Genomic DNA, 5,952 nt, shown 5'->3' with positions numbered 1-5,952 from the left:
CGTCTCTATAAACTATGTAGCCATCATGGGTAGAAAGGGTCATACTTTTTAGACGATTCCTTAGTGCTTTTTAGCATAGACTAGTGGATCCACTTAGTTAAGGCGTTCGATATAACGACAAAGTATAGGACAGTTCTGGTAGCGTGGGCAAGACGTTGTATCATCACTTAGGCTCATAGTGATGGTTGTCGGTTAGAGAAACTCCCACAGAGTTATATTATATTTTATTATATATAAATTGAGTTGTTATTGTATTATTCAATACACTGAGTTGATTTCTATTGTTTGAATTTTTTTCCATATATTGCATGTGTATTGTTGCTTTATATTAAGCTGAGTATCCAGAGTTGAGTACCCAGAGTCGAGTATCATATCTTTTAGTTGAGTATCTAATCTCTGAGTTGTGTATCTTATCCTTGAGTACTTTTGAGTTGAGTAAGTTGAGTAGTTTTGAGTATCCTTGGGGATTCCGTGAGCTGAGTAAGTTTGGAAAGAGGCAAGTATGTTTCCTATTTTTTCCAAGCTCAAGCTTATGCTTATGTTTTAGAATTCCCCTTCCATGCTCGTACATTCCACGTACTAAGCCATTTGGCCTACATCCTTTCATGATGCAGATTCAGGTATTCAGGATCATCAACATGAGCTTCGTTGATACCACATGCAGTTCAAGTTAGTTATGGTGAGCCTCCCTGCTTTCGGTGGATTTCATTTAGAGTTCAGTTATGTCAGTTGTTAGGAAGTCATGGGTCTTGTCAGGACTTCCATCTTTTTCATTTAGAGGCTTCATAGATAGACAGTAAAGTTTCAGAAGTCTGTTCATTTATTATGTTAAATGCTTTAAAGACTTAAGTTGCCCATTTTGGGGTGAATTGAATATATTTTATTATTTAGAGTTTTGTTTTGAGTTAAAGCTTTGTTTTTAAGTTTCGTGAATTTTTATTCAGTTTTAAGCTTTTGCATGCTTGAGTTAGTCTTCCGCTTGTAGTCAGCCAGGATGAGGGTTCGCTTGGGGATCAACAATGGTCTTCGAGTGTCGGCCACGTCCAGGGTGTAGACTCGTGTCGTGATAAACTTGGTATCAGTAGGATCTTGTTTATGGTTGTGAGGGGCCCACTTCTATAAATGAGGGACTACAGACATTTAAGAAAAGTTACGTTCTTTCATACTCTAAATCATTCAATAGAGCTAAGTCACAGAGATTTATTCATACTCGTGTGTTTCTCAGATTCATTCATTCCACTACCCATCATACTAGAAGTGGTTGAACAGAAAAGTCAGTCATTAGTCGATGAGTTGTTCTTAGCAAAATCTTGAGAAAGTCATGAGACTCCAAAGGAGCTTGAGAGAAGCCCATGAGCGAGTTAAGTGTTGAGTTTCAGAGTAATGCCTTCATATGAATCGTGCATTTGAGCTAAAAACGAGTTGTACTCTTTTCCTTAAGCCTTGTTTCAGTTGAGATCCTTTTTAAGAAGTATGTTTAGAGATTGGGTAAGATTTTCACCCGATAAGGTAGCATGAGTTACGAGATCACAAGCAGTAGTAGTGAAAGATCCCAGAGTTAGAGGAAAGTATGCAGAGGTTTAGTAATCCTACAAAGGGAGATAGTGATGATGCAAGCTATGTTATTACAGTCATGCACCCAATAAGTTATTGATGAGGAGATTTCCCTTATGGGTAGAGTAAGAGTTGATAATCAAGATGAGATAGAGTATATATTTGTTAACCAAAATAGAGTTGATGTCGATGTGTCATCGTGTTAGAGGAGGCTAAAATATATGTGTTGAATAGAAACACAAAGTATTCATAAAGTGATAGATCCAAGCTAGGCTTATGATTTGTTTGAGAGGATCATGATGTTCAGAAGGTCATAGAACTGATCAAGTAATGAGGAATAGTATGGTAGGCGAGCAATCATATTGATATTCGGGTTTAGTAATAAACATTAAGCTTGAATTTGAGATGAGTGTCATGATCAAAAGAATGGCAACATGAGTGTGATGATGTCAGTCTTGAGATTTGATCTAGTAGACTTGACATAGAGTAGGTGAGGAATTGAGATGTTTGTTGTAATGAATGTGAGTAGTACAAGTGAGAGACCCTAACCTTTAGATAAGGGCAGTGAAGTGTGGCTAAGTCACAAGAGTAACAAGAGCATTAAGAGGTGTACCGAAAGGGTATGTAATCAGAAGATGTTAAGATAAACATCTTAGAAAGAGGTCTTAGTACCTGCTTTTTGAGAGTTCGTTAGTCATGAGGTAAACTTCTCCCAAGTGTTAGAGAAAAAGAGGATGTAGAACAATTAGAGATGGTGGAATAGGTCCATAGCTTTCAAGTGCTAGCTTTAGACCTAAGAGGGAGATGATAAGATGAGAAATCAAGTCAAGTGTTTGAGAGTAAGATAGTAATGAGTTCCAAAGAGTTTGGGGATATCTTTTTAGAGGTCCTTTTAGTTGTGGAATGATGTTAAAAACAAGAGGTTGATGTTCGTATCGTGAACTTAAGGCTGGGCACCGGACCGGAATGGGACCACCGGACCGAAACGGGACGGTTTGACCGGGTTGTTGACCGGTACCGGGATGAACCGGACCGGAACTACCGGGATGGAGGCTCGGTTCCGTCCCGTCCCACTATATACCGGGATAGAACCGGGACGGACCGGAACGGAACGGGATGGGATAAACGGGACGGCACATATAGCTATTTAAAAAAAAAATTATTTTTTTTGAGTTATTTTGAATTACGAAAATACGAATGTTTTTTTTATTTTTCTAAGTTATATTAGTTTATAGTATTTAAGTTTTAAAATTTATAATAATTTTACTTAAGTTTATTTTAAAGATATTTTTTTTAATTTTTACGTATATAAGTTTGTAAGTTAAGTTTAATAAAGTTTTTTTTTTAGTTTTTGAGCTTATGTAGTTATGTTATAAGTTTTAAAGATTTGAATCTTTTGAAGTTTATAAGTTATTAAGTTATACTTATAACTTGTAAGTTAAATAACTTAAGTTTGTAATTTTAAAAAAATTAAATAAACAAAAAAGAAATGCTAATAAAAGTAAATAATGACAAAAATATTATTTTTTATTTTAATTAAAAATGATTTACCGGGACCGGACCGGAACGGAACCGGAATGAACCGGGATGAACCGGTACCGGTATACCGGTACCAAATCATGGTACCGTTCCGTTCCGTGTACCGGTTCAATGTATCCCATCCCGTCCCGAATACTACCAGACCGGAACGAATCGGAATGGTACCGGAACGGACCGGAATGGTACCAGTACAACCCGTTCCGGTGCCCAGCCTTAATCGTGATAGTGATGGTGTGATAATTTCATCTAAGGTTTTAAATGAGGAGGAAGAGAAGGATTTGGTTTTACTATGAGAAATAGTTAAATGAGAGCCCTTAGTTGGTCCCGAAGGAGTTATTTAGTAGGAGTCCATGGAGTTTTTATAGTACTAAGCTTGAATGTGGTGGGAAAGAGTAATAGTTTGAGATGAGATTCCCTATAGAGAGGTATAGAACCCAAACCTAAGGATTTGGGTTAAGCGTGAATATAGTAAGAGCATGCTATTAGACTCAGGCCTTAGTAAGAGTAACCCCATTCCATACCCAGTCAAGTCGTCAATTGAGGACAAATGATCTGAAGGGGGAGATATTGTAACACCCCAGAAAATTTTCGAACTAAGACTCTAACCGTTCTTTGTAGTGAGTAAGTTTTTTACCAAGGAATTTAATTTTCCTAAGATTTAAGGTCACTAGATGTAGCACCTTGAGTTCTAAGAAGAACTAAAGAGAGTTCCTTCAAGGCATTCCTACGTTTTTCTTAAGTTTTGGGTCAACTTCAAACAACCATAACTCCTAGTACATGATGTGTTAGGTGAGCAAAAATATGGAAAATTAAAGCCCTTTGAGTCCTCTTTCCAATGCCACCGAGTTTGCTAACTTTCGAGTTCTGAGTGAAAAGTTATGACTAATTTACTAACGATGCACAAACCTGGCAACAGCTCCTCGATGGCTCCGCGTTACAGAGCCAATACGGACCTCACTGCCTGGTGAAAAATTATTCCGACTCCCAGCTCGTTTTATTTATTTGTTAAACGGTATTTTGCTCCTAAAATCCCTTAGGTGGTCATCTAAATTGCCCTAAACATGTAGAACGTCAGTTTTTCTTAAATCAAACCCTCTCATTCACTCCTAAAATTCTACGCTCAAGAAATTCAAGAAACGCTAAAGCTAGGGTTTTTCTTCAAAGATTTTCCTTCAAGTTCTTTAAGAAGATGGTTCGATCAGGTATGTAAGCTTCCATAGTGTTGAGTTTGTTCACCCACATGCTAATTATGTTAATTTAAGCATTAAGTTCGCTCTAGAAAGTTGAAAGTATAATGTTCTTGAATTATGTTCTTGAAATTGGCTTTAGTTCTTGAGTTTAGATGAGATTGTTGAGTTCTTGATGAAATCATGTCGATTCTAGAGTTGTATATGAGTAGGTTCTTATGTTAATGTGCTGGGTATCTAAATCAAAAGAAGGATTGCGAAAAAGAATCGAATTTAGGCAAATTGGGGTTAGAAAATGAAGAAGGAAAAAGTCGAGCGAATCTGGCACCTTGTTGCGCGTAGCGAACCTGCCTTCCCCTTTCACAGAAATTTTATTCGCGTCGTGGAGAGGTCACAATCCTATCTGCCTTAAAAGTTAATTCACAACCAAATATTAAAATGAATCTCTGCGTCGCAGACTTGCTTCCAGGCAGTGATTTCTTGATCGATTTTCATGTTTAACTATCTAAAAACACTCCTAAACATTACGAGATCTATCCTATCATAAATCGCAACCTTGAATTCATAAAATACATTCGAGGTAGAGTTGAGAGTCAAGTCTTGAGAATTCTCTCAAACATCTTTGAGAAAGTTCCTTCGAGTCCTTTGAGGAGTCTTCTACAGCTTCTAATAACTTGTTTCAAGACTTGAGCGAGTGAGTATGAGAGTGAGGAGAATGTATTCATGATTCTATTTTGTCATCATGATATCCTTCATATCATGAACCATAACTCTTGAACTCATAATTCACATTCAAGAGAGGGTTAAGAGTAGAGTTCAAGAGAGTCTTTGAGTGCAATTGTGAATCCTTTGAGATCAACTATTGATTTGAGCTAAGTTTTGAGTAAGTAAGTATGAGAATAAGAAGAGTCCTATACATGAATTCCTTATTGATATTTTGACCCTTGAGTCGAGTCGTCATGCCCATAACTTCCGCATGAACTCCATCAGTTGAGTACCTTTGAGATGAGTAGTATCTTCAAGTTCTAAGTCTTAAGTATTGAGTTCCTAATCCCCTTTGAGATTATATTTCTAATCATGAGATTATTACATGTCACCCATGAAGTCCTTGAGTTGAATTGTTCATGCCCATAATTCCGCATGAACCCTATAAGTCGAACAATCTTGAGATGAGAAGTATCTGAGTACTTGAGTTGAGTAGTTCATGCTCAGAATTCCGCATGAACCCTCTGAGTTGAGCATTCTTGAAATGAGTAGTATCATTGAAGTTCTTGAGTTCCAATTATTGAGTTTTATATATGGTACCTTACATTGAGTTGTTCACGTCCAAAATTCGACATGAACCATATTTTAAGAAGTCTCACTACTAAAAAAATAGTGAATACCGACCTAAAAATTTCCTTATATATGGTACCTTACATTGAGTTGTTCACGTCCAAAATTCGACATGAACCATATTTTAAGAAGTCTCACTACTAAAAAAATAGTGAATACCGACCTAAAAATTTCCGACCTCAAATGGAGGTCGGTAATTTCCGACCTCCGGAGGTTGGTATTTACAAGTAGTCGGTTTTTATGCAAAATAAAGCGGAAAAACCAAATTCCAACCTCTGGAGGTCGGAATTTTTCTCGGAAAAAATGAATTACAATAAAAACCGACCTCTTGATGTCG

Source organism: Solanum tuberosum, unplaced genomic scaffold (assembly GCF_000226075.1).
Source record: "Solanum tuberosum cultivar DM 1-3 516 R44 unplaced genomic scaffold, SolTub_3.0 scf00119, whole genome shotgun sequence".
Classification (NCBI taxonomy): domain Eukaryota; kingdom Viridiplantae; phylum Streptophyta; class Magnoliopsida; order Solanales; family Solanaceae; genus Solanum; species Solanum tuberosum.
Note: the sequence above shows the minus strand (reverse complement) of the source record.